The sequence below is a fragment of the Dipodomys merriami genome, unplaced genomic scaffold, assembly GCF_024711535.1.
Source record: "Dipodomys merriami isolate MVZ:Mamm:240054 unplaced genomic scaffold, mDipMer1.0.p SCAF_377, whole genome shotgun sequence".
NCBI classification, from domain to species: Eukaryota; Metazoa; Chordata; class Mammalia; order Rodentia; family Heteromyidae; genus Dipodomys; species Dipodomys merriami.
The window spans coordinates 466,659-487,960 of record NW_027205348.1 but is presented as its reverse complement, the minus strand read 5'-3'; positions in this window follow the sequence as shown (position 1 = coordinate 487,960).

Genomic DNA, 21,302 nt, shown 5'->3' with positions numbered 1-21,302 from the left:
CGGTTAGACCATGCAGAAGATTGAATCTCGGGGATTGAAGACAGACTAGATATTATAGAGAAAGAATGTATAACTATCCAAGACAAATCCTAGAAATATGATAGATCTATTCAACAATTGGAAGGCACCATCAGAAGACCTAATCTGAGAATAATGGGTGTAGAGGAGCACCTAGAGACAGAAGTTAATGGTTTAGGAAATTTATTTAACAGAATCTTACTAGAGAACTTCACAAACATGCAAAAAACAGGCCTATTGAGATATAAGAAGCTTTTGGAACCACCAAACCAGACTTACAAAAGGTACTTAAAGATGTCCTACACATAGAAAACCAATAAGACCACAATAAATGCCAAGAAACAGCATCTAAGGGAATAAAATTAGAACTCAACACAAAAAAGCCACCAAAGAAAGTCCTGTAACACATGGAAGCTGAACAACACACTGTTGAGTCACCAGTGGGTCATGGAAGAGATTAGAAAGGAAATGCAAAGTTCATGATATTCAAAAAAAAAGAACACATAAATTACCACCTCCTCTGGGACACAGGAAATGCAGTACTCAGAGGCAATTTTATACCTCTGAGTTCCTACATCAACAAATTAAAGAAATCTGAAACCAACAATTTAATGAGACATATGCCCCCCCTTGAAAAAGAGCATCAAAATAAGCCCTAATCCAGTAGATGGAAAAAAATAATTAAAATTAAATCAGAATTAAATGAATTAGAATCCAAAAAAGCCATAGAAAGAATCAACAAAAGAAAGCTTTGGTTCTTCGAAAAAATTAACAAAAATTGACAGACGCCTAGCAAATCTTATCAGAAAAAGAAGAGTACATGGAAATAAACAAACTCAGAGAGGAGAATGGAAACATCACCACAGAAACAACCAAGAACCAGAACATTATAAGGGGATACTTCTCAAACCTTTATGCTAATAAGTTTGAGAACCTGGTAGAAATTGACCATTACCTAGCAAATATTGATATGCCAAAACTAAACGAAGTTGAGTTAAACCAACAGGCCAATATCAAGCATTGAAATAGAAACAGCAATAAGAGAACTCCCATCTAAGAAAAACCCAGGACCAGATGGATTTACAGTAAAATTCCACAAGGCCTTAAAAGCAAAGCTAACACCAATACTCCTCCAATTCCTCAATGAAATTGAAAGAGAAAGTGCACTATCGAACTCATTCCATGAAGCCATCATAACCCTCATCCCAAAACCAGGCAGGGACTCATCAAAGAAACAGAACTATAGACCCATTTCTTGATGAACATTGATGCAAAATTTCTCAACAAAATTTTGGCCAATCGACTTCAACAATTCATCCAGAAAATCATACACCACGATCACACAGAATTCATTTCAGGGTTGCAAAGCTGAATTAATATATGCAAATCAATTAATATAATTTACAACAACAACAAGACCAAGGATAAGAACCACATGGTTATCTCAATAGATGCAGAAAAAAGCATTTGACAAGTTCCAAAACCCCTTTATGATGAAGGCTCTGGAAAAATTAGGAATCCAGGGAACATTCCTCAATACAATAACGGCTGTATATGACAAACATACAGCCAGCTTTATACTTAATGGTGAAAAACTAAAGCCATTTCCTCTTAGGAAAGAGACAAGGATGTCCAATTTCTCCACTTCTCTTCAATGTAATATTAGAATGTGTAGCTACAGCAATAAGACAAGATGCAAACATTAAAGGATCCAAATATGGAAAGATGAAGTAAAACTCTCCATCTTTTTAGATGACATGATCTTATATTTAAAGAATCCCACAGAATCCATTGCCAAATTACTTATGCTGATTCAAAACTTTGGCAAAGTAGCACGGTATAAAATTAACCCTCAAAAATAAATAGCTTTACTGTATGCCAACAACGAGAAAGGCATGGCTGACATAAGGAAAGCAACTCCATTCGTAATAGCCCCACAAAAAATAAAATATCTAGGAATTAGTTTAACCAAAGAAGTGAAAAATCTCTATGATGAAAGCTTAGAAAACCTGAAAAAGGAAATCCAAACTGAACTTAGAAAGTGGTAAAAACCTCCCATGATCCTGGATTGGAAGGATCAACATCATGAATCTGGCAATACTTCCTAAAGCGATGTAAAAATTCAATGTGATACCTGCGAATATTCCGACCTCATTCTTCAAGAAAATAGAAGAGGCAATCCAAAAATTCATATGGAACAATAAAAGACCCCGAATAACAAAAACAATCCTCAACAGAAACAACAGTGCTGGAGGAATATCAATAGCAAATTTCAAAATCAACTACAAAGCCATAGTAATCAAAACAGCTTGGTACTGGCACCAGAACAGATCTCAGGACCAATGCAATAGAATTGAAAACCCAGAAATTAACCCACTGACATATAGATCCAATCTTCGCTAAGGGAGCTAAAAATATTAGAATGGAAGAAAGACAGCTTCTTCAGTAAGTGGCTGGCAAAATTGCTTAATCACTTGTAGAAAACTAAAGCTAAATCCTTATATATCACCCTGGACCAGAATCAATTCCAAATGGATCAAAGACCTGGAGTCACAGAAGACACCCTAGGTCTCCTTGGCACAGGCTGAAATTGTCTTAATAGAGACCCAGAAACACAACAAATCAAAGAAAGGTTGGACAAATAGGATTACATGAAATTGCAGAGCTTCTGCATGGCCAAGGACATAGATAGCAAGATCAATAAAAATCCCACCGATAGGGAGAAGATCTTCACTAGCCATACAACAAACAAGGGTTTCATATCTAAAATATACCTGGAACTCACAAAAGCAAATCCAACAACAAATCCTCAAAGAAAGAAACAACTGCCCAAAAATAAGTGGGCTAAAGACTTACAGAGAAACTTCTCTGAAGAGGAAGGAAGGATGGTCAATAGACATATGAAGAAATGCTCAACCTCCCTAACCATAAAAGAAATTCAAATCTCAACAACATTGAGATACCACCTCACCCCAGTCAGAATGGCTATAATCAAGAACTCTAATAACAACAGAAGCTGGAGGGGATGTGGAGAGAAGGGTACCTTGCTGCATTGTTGGTGGGCGTATAAACTTGTTCAACCACTTTGGAAAGTAGTATGGAGGTTCGTCAAAAGACTCCACATAGTGCTCCCCTATTTCCCAGCTATCCCACTTCTGGGCATTAACCCAAATGATCACAAACATGACCATACTAAAGCTTCCAGCGCAACTATGGTTATTGCAACTGTATTTACCATAGCTAAGATATGGAACCAACCCAGATGGCCCTCAGGAGATGAATGGATCAATAAAATATGGTATATATACACAATGGAATTCTAGGCCTCCATCAGAAAGAATGACATTGCCCCATTTGTTAGGAAATGGAAAGACTTGGAAAAAATTATATGAAGTGAAGTAAGCCAGGCCCAAAGAAATATAGGTCCCATGGCTTCCCTTATTTGCAAGAACTAGTATATTTGTGAGACAAGCAGAAACGGTAAGATAAGTTATGTTAGGCAAAATGAACCCCAAGATAAGGAATCAAATGGTTTTTTTCTCTCTTGCTATTGTTCATAGCATATTTATAAGATGATTTCTTTGTTGCTTTGTAAGTCCTTCCCCCATGGTATAACCCCTGTTTTCACTGTATTTGATGTTGTTATAATTTGTGGAGGAGTAGGGAAAAACAAATTCTTTAAATAGGGATACAGGTGGACCCATTGCAACAATCAGATGTACAACACGTTATGTTAGCGCATGCATGGGTTGGTTAGGGGGGGAGATGGGAAGGCATGGTAAGGGAAAACAAAGGAGGAGGCAACAATGCTTGATAAGAAATGTAATCATTACCGTACTCATGTAATTGTAACCCCTCTATATGTATTTTCACAATAAAAAATCATGAAATAATAAAGTAAAAATTAATGTCAAATTTTTTGTTATTGTTGTTGGTCATGGGGCTTTAACTCTGGGCCTGGGCAATGTCTCTCAACTCTTCAGTTCATTGATACCACTGTACCACTTGAGCCACAGTGTTGTTTCTATTTTACAAGTGGGTTATTGGAGATAAGAGTCTCACAGACATTTCTGCCCAGGCTGGTTTTGAACCACTATCCTCAATCTCAGACTCCTTAGTAACTACGATTAGAGGCATGAGCCACCAAAGCCCAAACCATGTCAATTTGTAAAAAGCCAGCTTATTGTAACTTCTGTTTTTTTTCCAATAAACAATCTTACTTTTTAGCATTAGTTTATAACTATGAGTTATTTTTAGATGTAACTGTGAAATTTTTAATAGAATCAAACATATTTTTAATATTTCTCAGTACCTCACAAAATCCCTTGTAATTGACTTTCCCCAAAGTCAATTATTACATACTACATTACTCACTATTATTACACTCTGTATTACATATAGTGTGAAGCAAAAATAGTTTGGACCATTTTATTTAAATTATTAGATGGTATTTTAGCATTATAAATTCGCATCTGTGATTTTAAAAGAAGGAAAGAAGATTTTAGAGTTAAAATCAAATGTAAATGCATAGTGTATTCTAATTAAAGCAAAATTTATGAGTTCACACAAACAAAATTATTTTCTTTCCACTAAAGGCTTTGAAGTAATACTATTGGAAATAGTGACGTAAGAGGAGGAAGAATTCAAATGATGTCAAAGAATGTCTGTTATTGTGCTACCCCCTCCACTAACAAGACCTACCTGGTCCCAGATGCCACAAAACTTCAAGTATCTCTCTTAGAACTCTATTTGGAAAAGTTCTAAATAACTGATTATATATGTACTTTCTGTCATATGAAACAAAATATAGACACAAAACAATTGAAATAAAATGCACACATATGTTGAAGTCACCACAGCTGGAAAAACAACCAACAAAGTAGAACTCCCCCAGGAACAAAAACTTGTTGTGCCTGATTATTTTTAAGCACAAAAACCTCAAATACATGTTACCCTTGAGTAGATCCATAAAGATAACTGTCTCAGAAGTACGGTTGTGTTAATTTGTAATTAAATTCATCTAGATGAACCTAATATAGCAAATCACGTGAATGGATCAAATTGTTTAAAAGCTGCACATATTTAAAAGAATAAAATAACAAAAATCATCACATACTTAAAAAATTCAGAAATGCAACCAATAAGTCCAATAGTATCCATATTGAGACCTAAATCCTACTGATTTAACAAGAACAAAATATGCAAATAATAGAATCTGAGCTGTGTACCTGAGTGTACATAATTTTAAACTACTCCAAATTACACTTTGTAGAAGACTGAATGTGGGCTATCTGAAGGAAAACATCAACCCATGATATAAATGACATTAAAAATCTCATTAAAAGAGAGAAGTAGTTTCTGGAAAATGCTATTTTAAAAAGTAGTGGTCAAAATCTTTCTAGTACTGACAAAATTGCATACCTATTTAGTTATATCCAAAAATGACACAATATACTCAAGCTGATTTGAAACTTTGAGAAAGTAGCGGGATACAACTGTAACATAATTATGGATGTGACTCTGGCATGGAATTAATTTCCTCTTTGATCTGACAAAAATATGTGAAAGAACAGAACTTCAACTAACTATCAAGACCTAACAAACATATAGCCAGAAAAGTCATCATGCAAGCTGTTTTGCAACTGGGATAAAAGAAATGTTATATACCGATTCTGTATTTATTGTAAATATTGTTTTGTTTCATATATTTCCTTTAGCTTGCATTTTTAAAACATTGTGTTAATGATGTATATCTTGGTAACTAATTTTGGATTCCTCCTTCAATTTAGTTTTGAAAATAATATCTTACTTCAGTTCCTAACCCATGAAATGATGTTGATTACAAAACAACTGCTAATAACCACTGTTTATAATACACAAAATCTCATAAGCATGACACCAGCAAGCATTGATTAACATTTGATATCATGGTCTCATGACTGATGAAGCCTATCTGCCTGAGTATAGCTGTACCAAGATTCCTCAGCCTAAATTTATCCACTGTTAAAAAATGTTTATATCTTTATTTGTCACCCATTGTAGATTAAACCTGAGTACAAAGCCTAAGGAAAATGATAAGGTGAGAATATAGCTTTTCTAGATATGAAGTAAAGAAAATGCAGCATAGAGTAACTCACTGGTTTAAAGTCAACCTATTTCTCCAAAACATTCTAAGCATTTCCTTACTATGTGTATTATTCTCAAGAAGGGAATGGGGAATACGAGAAGAGGACTAACCTAGCATTATCTTCAAATACACATAAGTTGGATTTTCCTCTTTATTTTCCTATAAGCATTTTTGATAAAAACTGTTTGAATGATTGATTTCCATGTCTGATATAATATATCCTAGTTGCATAGTCCAAAGTACATTCAGAAAATGCTATATAGCAATTAAGTCCGGGCAGAAAAAATGGCATCTCTAACTATGTGACGCCCAATTATTAGCTATTTCATTATGCCCCAATTTAATGAATGTTATTGTTTAAATCTTTATAAAGTATTAATTAAAATCGATCAGTGTCCTATAAAATAATTGTATATAATTTTATCCTAGAATCATTCAAGAACTGCCCATTCAATCATGACATACATCACATTCCATTGGTATTCATATGGATAGGAATGAGTTTCTTAGGATTTCCTGCCTGCCATTTGGAGGTGGCAGGACCAGGATTCAAACTGTGGGCTCCAGCTCCCATTACTTCAACCCAAGGATAGGAACTTATCGGTCTGTCCAAGAACATCAGCAAGACCAATGATTAGGCAGGCACCAGTGGTTCTCAGCAGTCCTCCTTGATACTTACAAGGCTGTGATAGGAGGATCGTGGTCAAAGTCACACTAAGTAGGGAAATCCTTGAGACCCCCTGTCCAACTTCATTGTCAACAAAGCCAGAAATAGAGCCATATGGCTCCAGTGGTAGAGGGTTAACCTTGAGCAAAAGCAGCTCATGGACTGTGCCCAGATACTGAGTTCAAGGTCTAGGACAGGCAACAAACAGACATACACAACAATCTGTGCAGAAATCCTGCTAAAACTGGTCACCCTCTTTTCCCCAGCTGAATTGGACAGAGTTCCCTGGGAAAGGGGCTGGGGGAGCCACTGTCATCTTGACTCGACCCATTCTGCATGCATCACAGGATTCCGGCCACATTATTTCATGGTTCTTTCTGACCAATGGGATACAAGAATTGTATTCCATGATACCTGGTAGATGGACTAGGCTCTGTTAGCACACTTGGAGGCTGAGATCCACAGAGGGAAAATCATGCCACAGGAGAGGAGGGCCTGCTGCAGGCACCCGGGGCCACCTGGCAGCTCAGTGCCAGACTGAGTTGGAGCCACAGACCCTCTATCCCATGAGCTGACACCACAGCATGCATGGGGATGGGAAGCGGGACATATGTGCCTCTGAGAAGAAAATCTGCTTCATCCATGACCTGCCTGATGAGGTGGACTTCCAGAGTCCAGCAGGTGAGCACCACCATTGATGCAGCCAGCTGTCGGCACACATCCGAACCATTGAGGAGTCCCTTGTGGTATGTAAAATGCAGATGTTGGTCCTGCATATGCTCTGTTGGGAGAATGCTGAGTGCAGGCACTGGCTGTCCCAGGAGAAGATGGAGAAGAGGACAGTGCTGCAGGAGCTGCTATTGCTCCTCGCAGGGGAAGGCACAGACAGCAGTCTCCAGATGCAAGCACAGGCTGAGCCCCCCACCACCAACACTGCTTCAGAGGCCTCAGGGCCCATGCTGGGTGAAATGAGGGAGCAGCAGAAAGATTTTGAAGAATTGAAACTTGAAGACAGCATGGAAAATGCCAGAGGAGAGGTCAGGGTTCCCGACGCCAGAGTGGACTCTCCCCGAAGGAGCACATCCTGCTACAGATGCCCCACATCCAGATCTGCCCACAGCTCCCAGGCTCAGGGGAGGAGTGCTCCCTCACTTACTTCTATAGACCGATGTGGATGATGACTTTCTATGTGACATACTGACTCTCAAATCCTTGGCAGCCACCAGAAGTAGATGGCCAGGTGGCCTTCCCTGAGGCCTCCATCTGCCGGATGATGAAAAGGTTAAACTGGGGGTTAGGTAAGGCAGAGGATGCCAGGACTTGGCCCAAACTCTAGGGACATCTAATGGCTCATTGGTGGCCAGGAAAGAGGCCCATGTTATGCTTATCACAAAGAATAAATTGTTTTCAAAACAAAAAAAAGGCCTCCAACAAAGATTTGTTCTTCTATTCTTGAGGCTTGAACTGAGGGCTTGGCCACTGTCCCTGAGCTCTTTTTGATCAAGGCAGGCGCTCTACCACTTGAGCTCCACCTCCCCTTCCACCCTTTTCTGTGTTGAATAGAACCCAGGGCTTCAGGCATGCTAGGCGACCACTCTACTACTGAGCCACATTCTCAGCTATGAAGATTCTCCCCCTTCACAAACCCATATGGCCATTCCTCAGATAAATAGTAAGTAGGGTCTAGAATGAATATGAAGCACAAGTCTGGTTCACAACAAAATACTCCCCCGCCCCCTCTTCCCAAACCCTTAGTTGAAGTTTCTCTTCTACCATTGAAGGATGAGAGAGGAAGAGGGGAGTCCCAAGAGAGTACAAACAACAGTGGCCCCCTGAGTCCCACATCCTCCCCCACATAAGTGGTCCTCCAGATTCTAATCTTACCTGACTCAATGTGGAGTCTACACTGTCTCCCCACCTCTGCAAGCCTCAGGATGAAATAAAGGTCAGCCCTGGCCTCAGCCCAAACCCAGGGTGGAAGCTTCTAGTCACAGACCCACTTCCACCTCTGACTGCCCCGAGTTAGGCTGGACCCACAACTCACCACTACATTGGCAGTGATGACCTCATGGATGGATTGCAGGAAGAAGTTCTATGGCAAAGAGTAGAAGCAGCAGTGTGAGCAGGGCAGAAGGAGGTAGGGAGATTGCTCAGGGATCTTCCTTGTAGCCCACCCATACAGCCAGAGCCATGCTGACCCAAAGCACGGACCAAGCCAAGGGGTGAGATGAGATGGAGGAGCATGGGACTAAAGGAGGTACTGCTTTGCCTTGGAGCACTTGAAAATTCCAATTATATTTGGCCCATGCCAATCTCAAAGACAACACGCAATGCCTCTCCTTGTTGTTGTTGGCTGTGAGCATTGTCCCTGATCTCTTTTTCTCAAGGCTGGCACTCTACCACTTGAGTCACAGGGCCACTTTTGTTTTCTGACGGTTCATCAAGGATAAGAGTTTCACACACTGTCCTGCCCAGACTGGCTTGGCACTGTGATCCTCCAGGTCTCAGCTTCCTGAATAGCTAGGATGACAATCATGAGCCACCAGTGCCCAGTATGTGATGCCTTTTGAAGGCATCTTGGCGAGTCTGTAAAGGAGCCCCAAAAGGCCTGGATATACCATGACCCAATTAAGGAGCTTGAATAAGGGAAGGCTGACCTTCTAGCCATTCTGTTTCCCCAAAATTAAAGATGCCAGATGGTGTTGTATGCATCAAACAACTAGGCCAGCAGCCACCAGGCTTAGTGTGGAAAAAGTAGAGAATACCCAAAGATTGAAATTTAGAAATCTCTGATTTTTGAATGCATGTGGTGTGTGTGTGTGTGTGTGTGTGTGTGTGTGTGTGTGTGTGTGTGTGTGTGTGTGTGTGTGTGTGTGTGTGTGAACTCAGGGCCTAGGCTCTATCCCTGAGTTTTCTTGCTCAAGGCTAGTGCTCTGCCACTTGAGCCACAGCCCCACTTGCTTTTCTATGGTTAATTGTAGGTAAGAGTCTCAAGGACTTTCCTGCCCAGGGTGGCTTTGAAGCATGATGGGAGGCCCAGGGAAGCAAGAGTAAACACAACTCGCAGGTACAATCCTTATGGTGGGCCACTCCTGCCCCCTGGTGGCCAGATGCGAAACATGCGGCCCTGTGCCATCATCCTCTAGAGTTCAATTTGGGGAAGTGACCAGGGCCAAGCTGACTTTTGCTCACCCTGATTGCTGATGCCAGAGCAGGTTTGTTCCACCCTAGGCCAAGAGAGCTCCAGGAGGCCCGGCTTACCAGGGACACAAGGAAGGGAGAGGTCAGCGCCAGGCTGTGCTAAGAGCCTTTGCCCACGGATACCCCAACTTGGCCTTACTTATTACCATAAGACCTGTCAAAGAAAAACCCCCCAAAAACAAAATTGGAGCAGTGCCTCCAAGTGGTAGAACTCTAGCATTGAACCAAAGAGCTCAGGGAAAGGGCCCCTAAACTTTGAGTTCAAGACCCCCAGCTGACCTTCCCCCATAAAACACAAGTTGGCTAAATGTGATCTAGTAGGATTTGTGAAGTGTTTCTGAAGAATGGTGATACTGAAAAAAGCACCCTAATTCTAATGACAGCTGAACTTTTGACATACAGCTATGTGGTGAGTCCTTCAGAAGGCACTATTTGTTGGGTCCTTCCCACATGGGGGTTTTGTGCTGAGTCCTCAAAAAGGTGCTGTTTGCTGAGTCATCCCAAAGGGTGCTATGTACTGAGTCCATGAGAAGAGTGCGCCGACCTGGGTTTTTCAAAGGGTGCTGTGTGCTGAGTCCATTACACAACGTACTGTATGCCACGTCCTTCAAAAGGTGTGGTGTGCTAATTCATCCTAAAGGGTCCTGCTATGTGCTGAGCCCTTCAGAAGAGAGGGATGAGGAGAGTTTTTTGAATGTGTGTGCCAAGTCCTTTACACAGGGTGCTCTGTACTGTCCTTCAAATGGTGCTGTGTGCTGAGTGCTTCCACAGTTTGGCATGTGCTGAGTCCTTCAAAATTTTTCTGTGTGCTGAGTTTTTCGAAGGGTGCTGTGCACTGGGTGTTTCACACAGGGTGCTTCATACTCAGCCCTTCAAAGAGTGCTGTGTGTGGAGCCTTAACACAGGGTGTGATGAGTCTCTGAGAAAGAGTGCTACATGCTGAGTTTTTCAAAGCATGCCATGCATTAAGGCCTTTACACTGCGGGCTATGGACTCCCTCCTTCAAAGGATGCTGTGTGCTGAGTATTCTACCCAGTGTACTACATGCTGAGTCCTTCAAAGAGAGCTGTGTGCTGAGTCCTTTACACAGGGTGCTTTGTGCTATTTTTGGAAGTGTGCTGTCTGCTGAGTCATCCCAAAGCGTACTGTGTTCTGAGTCCTTGAGAGGTGGTTTTCCCCAACAATCACACACACACAAACACAAACACACATACACACGAATGTCACCATGCACCTGTTTGGTGTGTGGAGTGGAGGGGGATGGAGGAGAGTCTCCCCCAGCGGTGGGGCTGAGGGGAGATTTGATTCCCCGGGCCGGTAGTGGGGTTGGGGGGGGGGGAGTGCTGAGCTGAAGTAATGCTGCAATTGCCATGGTCTGGAAGCCTCAGGGCCCAGTCAGGGCTGCTGTGGCCAGGGGTGGGGGGCGTGGCCCAGGGGAGGAGGGGACAGGACCCAGGGACCCACTTTGGTGGCAGCAATGGCCAGGGGCCCAAGGGGCAAGGGCATGTGCACAGCAGGAGTGGGGTGGCCCAGGAGAGGAGTATAGGGCTGAGAGAGAGCAGAGAGAAGAGAGAAGAGTGAGCATGAGCACAAGCACCAGTGGAAATGGCTTCAGTGGCTGGTGGACGCCCAGATCATAGTGTGGGTCCTGGCCGGGAACATAAAGCATGTGGAACATTCATGGCAGGCACATTGCTGCACACAGTCCTGCGGAAGCGCAGCAGCCATGGCGGCCCTGAGTCTGAGGTCCCAGTTCGGGGAGCACAGCACAGGCACTGGCTGCTGAGGCAGAGGCAGTGGCCAAGGGGAAGAGGCCGTTGAAACAGCGGCAGTGGCTGAGGAGAAAGAGCAGAGGCTTCCCACAGCCCCTCCACGCACCCACAGATGTCCCCGCCCCCTCCCAGTAGCCCTGCGTCTCAAACATGGCGCTGCCGGCTGTGACCCACGGAGCCTCTTGCAGTCATGCGGCAGAGAGGGCCCACCCCTGGCCGACTTGTGGCCCAACTTAGTCACAGCCCCGGGTCCTCAGACTCTGGGTGCACACCTGGATTCGCAGACTACAGCTTCTCCCAGCAGCACACATGTGTGGCCGCCCTGCAGGCCCACACCCCATGACCCCTGCCCCCTGCGACCCCTCCTACTCTATGGCTTCCCCCCCCACCCCCACTGACCAGCGCCTCTGACCTCCCCTCTCTTGTCCCACCTGCACCTCCCCCGTGCCCTACAATCCTCCCTGGCTCTGCCACAAATGCACCCCAGGGGTGGGGGGTGGAGGTGGGTGTCGACCCGGGGATCCCACCCCATCCATAGTGGCCAGTGTCGCAGGAAAAGGGGAGCTGCAGGGATGGGTGAGGAGGGGCCAACACAGAGCCCCTGTCTTGGAGCAGTTGGAGCCACACAGCCGCATATCTGCACCCTTTCTCTCCTTGGTGGAAACTTGGTGGCTTTAGTCAGAGGTGGGAAGCAGCACCTCCACACCTGCCTTCTAGGGTATTCTCCTTTTTACTGGGGAGGGGTGTGTTGGATGCAGAAGGTAGCCCCCCCCTTGTGAGCCCTTGTCTTCTGTGCTCAGTGACCCTTTCACCTGAGGACGTTCCCAGAAAAGCCCACTAGAGAGGTGAGAGCACTGTGGTCAGCTAGAAGGTGGATATTTGGGAGAAAAATGTACCCCCTCTCACAAACATACACTCGGCCTGTACCTCCAACCCCAGCTGTCAACAGTTCTGACTGGGTGATCACATTTCCCAGCTCTGCCAACCTCTGCTAGTGCTCCCAGTACATGTGGTCTCCTCATCTTCCCCAAGAACCTGCCAAGTCACCCAGAAGTAACTAGGCTGGAAGTAGGGAGTCCATCCAATTATATAGCCTTTAGGACCCCATCAAAGTCCCCAACAACGCCCCCACCCCAGGTCAGACACTTTTCTGTAGGCACCATGACCCCTGCTTTGTTTTCTGTCCAGGCTCTGAAGAGCCACCTGTCTCCAGACTCCACCCAGTGTCCTGGCCTAGGGTTTTGGTGAATGGGGAGTCAAGGCTGGTTGTTACCAGGGGAAAGGGTCTGGCCCTGAAGAAAGGGGGAGGCAGGGTGGTTCTGCATTATTAGAACATTGTTTCACTTGGGTGGGAGCACCTGGTTCTGACAAGGGAACCCCCATGCTTGAGCTGGTACATCATCCAAATGAGAAACCAACAAACTCAGGAGAGGCACTGCTCTGAGTCTGTGTGTGTGTGTGTGTGTGAGAGAGAGAGAGAGAGAGAGAGAGAGAGAGAGAGAGAGAGAGAGAGAGAGAGAGAGAGAGAGAGAGAGAGAGAGAGAGAGAGAGAGAGAGAGAGAGACAGAGAGAGAGAGAGAGAGAGAGAGAGAGAGAGAGAGAGAGAGAGAGAGAGAGAGAGAGAGAGAGAGATTGTCTTTCTCGTTATACAGCCTGACTGTGCTCAGGTGAATGATCAGTTGGCAAATTGCTGGTGCTGCATGGATATGTCTTCTGTCACTGGTTTGGATTTGTATGTGTTTGTGTTTCTGTGTGTGTGTGTGTGTGTGTGTGTGTGTGTGTGTGTGTGTGTGTGTGTGTGTGTTAGGAGATCAGGGAGATAAGAACAATGAAAATATATTTAAATCACCCTGTCTAAAAAGAGCAAAAGCATTTTATTTGTTTTTCTTTATTCATTAATGCCCAGTACAAGCCCAGCCACATTTTTTGTTTTCTCTTTCACTGTTTCATGGCTCCGTTAGGAAAGGTTATAGTAGATGATCCTTTCCACCTCTTTCTTCTGCTTTCTTGCAGCCCACAGTAGCTGCTGGGCCTACATGGGTCTCCTCTAGGAGGCCTGTGTGAACCACACACCAGAGTGGACACCTGCCCTTCTGTCTTCAGCCAAAAGGCTCGTGAGGCTACTGTGACCACAGCCGCACACTTCCAGACAGACAGTCTGCTCTCGTGTGTATAGTGGGAGGTAATTCACGGTTGGGAATGAGTCTGCCAAACATAAACAGGGAATGAGATGGGGGGAGTAGGGCAGGGGCTGTGACAAACAATGTGACAGGATAAGAGGGTTCATCACAACAAGGATGAGAGGGGAATCTTATCCAGGGTATTGACAGTGTCCGTGGGCATCTGGGCAGTGGGCTCCGGGCCCCCAATGGTGGCATGGATTCCCTCCTGGGGCAGTGCACTGGTGGGCAGTCCTCCCTGAAGTCCTGCAAAGTCCAATCTGTGTCCTTCCTGGGCTGTTTCCAGCTGGTCAATGGTAGGCAAGTATTTTCCCCCTGCTGGAGTCTGCTTGGGATCAGGACATGGCAGTTAGCTAGGGCTCTGTGAATGCCATTTTCTGTAACCTGCTGTAGGCTGTCTGCAAGGAAAAAGGGGTCTACTGACTTTGGAACCCATTAAGTTTGATTGGGACAAGTGAAAAATGCCAGCTTTTCAGAGATTTTTCTTGAAGCTGGCAATTTCTACTAATGCCTGGGATTCTGGGTCAAATTAGATGGACCATTTCAGCCACCAAACAATGCTATTCAAAGCAGCACAGGCAGAGTTCCCAAGCCAGATGGTATGCTATGAATGTGGTGCCTTGACTGCCTTTCTCTGGCAGCTGCTGATTCTCCTCCGGCTTTCTCTAGGGTGATCACCACAGGCGAGGATGTCATGGGGAGCAGAGATTGTGACCTCGCCATCCACAGCCTGCCAGCTGTGAGCAGAAACAATTCCCAGCACCTGTACTGGACTCTGGGAGATTCAGAGACCCAGGATGCCTCAGGGATCCTTTCTCTGCAACATGAAACATGGGGGCTGGATGTGGTGGACCATCCTGTCTGACCCCAGGGAGTGGAGAGGAGGCCCCTTGAGCCGGGCGTTCATCTCAAGGCAACCTTATTCACAGCTAAGTGGGGAATTGAGTGCCACAGAGCTGGTCAGTGGCTGGACAGAGATCTTTGAGAAGATAGGCATCCCAGAGGCCCCTTAGAAACAAAACAGTTAAGTGCGGTGGCACCAGGAGGGTGGGAAGGGGGAGGAGGGAGAACTGTGGGAGAGCTACATCAGGCTTTACCTCCACCCAGGTTGCTTACCTGAATTGGATGGGACTTTTCTGTAGTATTGTCGTAGGCAGATGCTCATTTATTCATCCAACAAACTGTTACAGTGAGTGCCAGGTCGGGAGGGGGGGACGGGTCATAGACGATGAAAGGTTCCAGTGCTGGTTCCACAGCACATGAAGAAATCTTGGTTTGAGCTGGCTGCTGGTCCTTCACACCTGTCATCTTAGCTACTTAAGAGGATGAGATGGGAGGATTGAAGCTTCAGTCCCAGGCAGGTGGCTTAAACTGTAGACTGTTGGTTTTGAGTTAAAAAGGCTCGGGGACAGCCGGGTGCTGGTGGCTCACGCCTGTAATCCTAGCTACTCAGGAGGCTGAGATGTGAGGATCGCAGTTCAAAGCCAGTCCGGGCAGGAGAGACCGTGAGACTCCTATCTCCAATACACCACCAGAAAACCGGAAGTGGCTCTGTAGCTCAAGTGGTAGAGTGCTCGCTTTGAGCTGAAGAGCTGAGGGACAGCGCCCAGACCCAGAGTTCAAGCCCCACGACCCACACAAAAAAAAAGGCTCAGGGACAGCACCCAGGTTCTGAGTTCAAGAGGAGGAGTGACACAAAGAAAGGAAAGAAAAAGAGAGGAGGGAAGGATGCAGGGAGAAAAGGAGGAAAGGAAGGAAGAAGGGAGCATGCAAGCCTTGGTTTGGAGTCCCTGGATAAAGGGAGCCAACCATTCACAATCTCCGTGGGGACAGTTTCAGAGCCTAAAGCCAGTATGTGGAACCAAGCCACTGACTCCTTCATGACATCAGCAACTTCATGCCATCCATGATCTGTGTGGTGGCCAACTGCAGAGGGAAACAGCCTCAGGTAGACCCTAGGGCTCAGGGTGGGTCACTGAGTTTCAATCTCCCCTGGCATACCAAGTTTATTTTCTGGTCAGATAAGAAGAAAGTGTCCAAGGGCTAGGGAGGTATAGGATGAGGGAGTGTCAACAGAGGGGTGGCAAGGGATAAGCAGGAAGTTGACAGGTAGGAAAATCCCAGATCAGGTGTGTCAGGCCATTGGAACCATGACCTCACTTGAAAACCTAGACCATCAGTGATACAGACTTCGACCCAGCCACATGGCTATTAAAAGTCCTGGCACTCAGGGTTCACCATTGACAACCTGGCTGTTGTCCGCTGCAGGATGCCTGTGCAGTATATCCTTGGGGACTTGGACTTTTGCTGGCTCAATCTGAAGATGACACCCCCAGTGTTCATTCCTCGACCAGAGACAGAGGTAAACATGCCACTAGCACAGGACAGCCAGGGAATGAGGGCGGGAGTCAGACCCGTGTTGCCCAGAGACTTCCTCTAGGCGACTCCAGGGCCCCATGACTGCCATTCTCAGAGGTAGAGGTGGGTCTCTTTGCTGGCTCAGCCTTTAGTCTAGATGGAAGATGTGGGATTCAGAGAGGGCTGACTGAAGATCGAGGCTGGTGGGAAAACCAGAGCCACTGGGCTCTGAGCAGGATTGTTTTTTTTTTTTTTTGATGATACTCACAACCCAGGAAAATTCCTGGGATGGATTGGCCTTTTTCTCCTTCCTGAAAGAGAGGGACCTAGAGCTCTCCAGTCTCTATCCCTTGGCTGAGAAATCCTTTCATTCCCATATCCTGTGGTTGGATAACTAGACCTCACCTGACTGCCCAGTGTCGAGGCAGGACAGTGAGAGATGTTGAGTCCTTGATGAGGTCACGGGATCCTCAGTATGAGATTGTACTTGAACGTTCTGACTTGGTGCATGGTTAGTCCCGTCTAAGACTGCCATGACCTAGGACATAGAATCTAAAGAATCAGAGCAGGATAGGGTCTATTTCTGTGAGTCTTGAGTATTATGTGTGAGCTTTGAGCTCCTGTATGCTCACCTGCTTCCCTTTCTTGGGTGGGTCTATGCTAGAAAAAGCTTAGAACTAGGGTCTGTGTCACATCCCTTGTTTTATGCTCAAAGCTAGTATTCTACCATTTGAGTCACAGTTCCACTTGCAAAGTTTTTGGGTGTTTAATTGGAGATAAGAGTTCTCAATGACTTTGCTGCCAAGGGTGGCGTCCAACTGCAGTCCTCAGATCTCCGTCTCCTGAGGGGATAGGATGACAGCCATGAAAAAGCATCTTTGGTCGGGTGCCAGTGGCTCATGGCTGTCATCCTAAGTACTCAGAAGCTGAGGTCTTAGTATCACGGTTCAAAGCCAGCTTGGGAAGGAGAGACCCTCAGACTCTTCTCTCCAATAAAGCACCAGAAAATCCGAAGTGGTGCTGTGGCTCAAGTAGTAGAGTGCTGGACTTGAGCTGAAGATCTCAGGGAAGCACCTAGGCCTAGAGTTCAATCTCCACAACCAACAAAAAGAAAGTAATGCATCTTTGCTTGCAAAGGACGGTGGAGGTATGTTTGTGTATGGGGGGAGGGATGGGAGACACCTAGCGTCTTCATTTTAAATGGATTGTACCAAACTCTTAGTCCATGGCAGCACATTCTTGACCACAGGTGAAGCTCTGTGTTGGATATCGACCATCGGACCTCAGTCTCCTCACGGGACAATTGTGAGGAAACAAGGGATTAATACAGAGGGATCTCTCGAGCAGGACCAGCACAGCGGGAGCATCTGTCAGATACGGTTCTCAACAATTCTGTGCACATATGACAGGAAGTTACCCAGAAAAGGCTCAGATTGGGTCTGTTATTAATCATGCAACAGGTGTTGGATTATGAAATGAAACATGGCTGTCTTTCATCATTACCCTATCTCCATGAGGAAGGGGATCCTTCACTGCATTCAGTTTTGCAGCTGGGGAAAATGAGGCATGCAATAGCCAGGTGACCTACTCATGACCCCCAGCTGACAGGAAGCTTGGACTGACTTCTCTGCCATGCTTCCTAGGACAGTGGGTGTTCTTCAGTCCACTTCTTGTGGTGGGAAGTCCACTTCTTGTCACTCGTAGGGCTTGAATTCTGGGCCTGGATGCTGTCCCCGAGCTCCTTAGATCAAGGCTAGCAGTCTGCCACATGACACAGCATCACTTATGGTTTTCTGTTGGTTCTTTGAGGATAAGATTCTCACAGACATTCCTGCCAGGGCCCGCTATGAACCATGATCTTCACATCTCAGCTTCCTGTGTAGTTAGGATTATATGCCTGAGGCACCAGCACCTAGCTTAAGTATAATTCTGTCCCTCTCTTCCTCTCTCTCTCTCTGTGTCTCTCTCTCTGTGTCTCTCTCTCCCTTTCACTCTCTCTCTCCCTTTTGCTCTCTCTCTCTCCCTCTCTCTTTCCCTCTCTCTCAGGAATTGGTTGAATGGGTGCTGGAGGAGGTGGTCCAGCATCCCCATGTGCCTGGAACCCAAGGTGGCCCTCTCATTCTGGAAGTGGGCTGTGGGTCAGGAGCTGTTTCACTCAGCCGGTTGAACCAGCTTTATGAGGTAAGCCCCTCTGTACCCCGGCTAGACCGTGATGGTTATTCATTGTCCATTCCATGAGTCCTTCCCCACATCCCTCTGCTACACCATTGAAGGAAAGTGGATGAGGAGGTGTCGCCTTGTCCCCCTGCCTAGCACAATCCCATGCCTCTGACCCATACCCCCACCTAGACCCTGGCTATAAGACCATGAAAACACTCCATGTCTACTACCCTTTGCTGCGGAGTTTCATTTCGGTGAGGGGGGGGGTGCAGAGGAAAGACCCCAGACCTGATAGCTCCCAGGGGACATTTGTTCTTGTGTCAGCCAAGTCATTCCTGTGGATAAGGAGGAAACCTCCATCAGACTGACCCAGAACAATGCTCAAAGATAGGTAGGCTGTTGAATTATCAAACCCACTCATGTCTGCTTCCTACTCCCAACAAGGAGGTGCAGTGTGGGTGGCCCGGCACTGGGCCTAAGGGATTATAAATGGACGGTGGCAGTCAGGAGCTCATGGCTCCCACCCATCATCCTGGCTGTTCAGGAGGCTGAGGTCTGATGGTCATGACTCAGAGCCAACCCAGGCAGGAAAGTCAGTGAGATTCTTATCTCCCATAAAATATCTCCCTCCCCAAACCCACACGCAAGCCAGAGGTGGTGCTGTGGTCAAGTGGTAGAGCCTCAGCCTTGAACAAAAGAAGCTCAGAGATAACACCCAGGCCCTGAATTTTAGCCCTAGGACCAACACAATCATAAAATAAATTAACAGTATACACCTTTTATCTGACTACCAAGAAAGATGGATTCTGTCTTCTTGCTGGTACTTGTAGCCAAAGGTAAGGGGCTCCCCTTGATGTTCCCCTAAACCTCTCCTTCTTTCCTTTATCTGTCCAGGCTTCGGTTGCAGGACAGAATTCGAATCATCCTCCTGGATGTGACCTTAGGTACCCTCTCCCACCCACCTTCCTTGGGGTCAGGATTCTGAATGCACTCCCTGCTGGAAGGATGAGACACCACAGAGTTGAGGGTAGGTATTCCCAACACTCACACACACCCACCCACCCCCCACACACAAACACCCTTAAGCCAATTCAGACTAGCTTATTCCAAAGACACTTTATCTCCTTGGATTGACTGACTTAGCAGAGGATTTTGATCCCCTGTAACTGATTATTTTAACTTGGGCTTGCTAGTTGACAGCTGATAAATAGGAGCAAAAAAAAGCCTTTGGTGCCCGTCACCTGGGGCTGAGGCTCATGCCTGTCATCCTGGCTACTCAGGAGGTTGAGATCTGAGGATCATAGTTTGAAGCCAGTCATAAGCTGGAAAGCCCATGAGACTCTACTCTCCATGGAACCACCAAATAGCAAGAAGTGGAGCTGTGGCTCAAGTGGTAGAGCACCAGCCTTGAACAATAAAACTCAGAGAGAAAGTTCCCAGATCCTCAGTTCAAGCTCACACAAAGAAATGGCCTCATCTTGTTGCCCACAGATTGCCCGGGCCTTGAGCTCCCTCTCATGGAGTGTGATACAATACTTGTCCCTGGGTGGTATATCAGGGCTGTCAGAAATCCGGTGCTGGAATCCAGGTCTTCCCTTTTGTGTGCTCTCAACCCACACTGAATGGAAGACAGAGTATGACAAGGCCAGCAACCTGCACAGCGGAGACTCTCCAGCTCTGCCTAAGTGACCGGAATGGGCTTCTTGGAGGCAGAACTTGAAAAGTGGTTCTTGCTTAACAAGGAGGATCTGACAGGAAGCACAGAGATCAAAGGTGCTGAATATGATGGACAACATGTCCAGCCAGGGATGCTGGTGAGATACTCAGTATAGATGTGTGAGACTTGGTATAGATATGTGAGATTGTCCTGAGACAGGCCTGAGGGGTCACAAAAAAAAAGCTATCCAAGGCTGGGATTGTGTGTTAGAGGTAGAGTGCTCATCTAGCCTGCAGGAAAGCATGGGTTCTATTCCTAGGTCCTGCATACACAGAAAAGGCTGGAAGTGGCACTGTGGCTCAGATGAAAGAGCGCTCCCCTGGAGACAAAGAAAGTGGGTGACATCGCCAGGGCCCCGAGGTCAGGCCCCAGGGCTGACACCATAAAACAGTTCTCCCAGGGACCTTGGTGACAGGTGGTTGACTATGCCCTAAAGCTCTTAGTAGATCAATCCATGCTTTCTGTCTGCATTGACAGAGGGGAGTTGGACACTCCTTCTCCCCTGGGCACCCCTGGATCCAGTTATCAGAAACCTTCCCAAAGTCTTCCACTGGGACATAGAGCAGCTGGCCCCAGAAATCCTCAGATACTGGTTGGGTTGGGCAGGAGGATATAGGGCAGGCCCCAGAACTCCTAGTGGGTCTGATCTGCCCTGGATGACCAGGCAATCTGGAGGAAGCAGATGGGAGCTTAGAGACGGCTAGTGGTGTGGAGGGGGCCCTTTAATTCCCATGGCCCCACCCAGATTCTGAGCCTTCCTTTGCTCTCCCTGATGGAGGTGGAGGGGTGTCTAGGTGGTAGCATCTAGACGAAGACTAGGTGGAAATTCTGAAGGACTAGACACCTTACGCCATAAGCTGGTGTCTCATGCCTGTCATCCCACACCTGCCATCCTGGTCACTCGGGAGGCTGAGATCCAGAGGATCTGTTTTCGAAGCACAGGCAGGAAAGTCCCACAAGAGCTTCATCTCCAATCTCCAACCAGAAGTGGCACTGTGGCTCAAGTGGTAGAGCACTGATCTGGAGGAAAATTAGTCATCAGGGACAGTACCCAAGCCCTGAGTTCAAGCCCCTAAACCAAAAAAAAAAAAAAAAAAAAAAA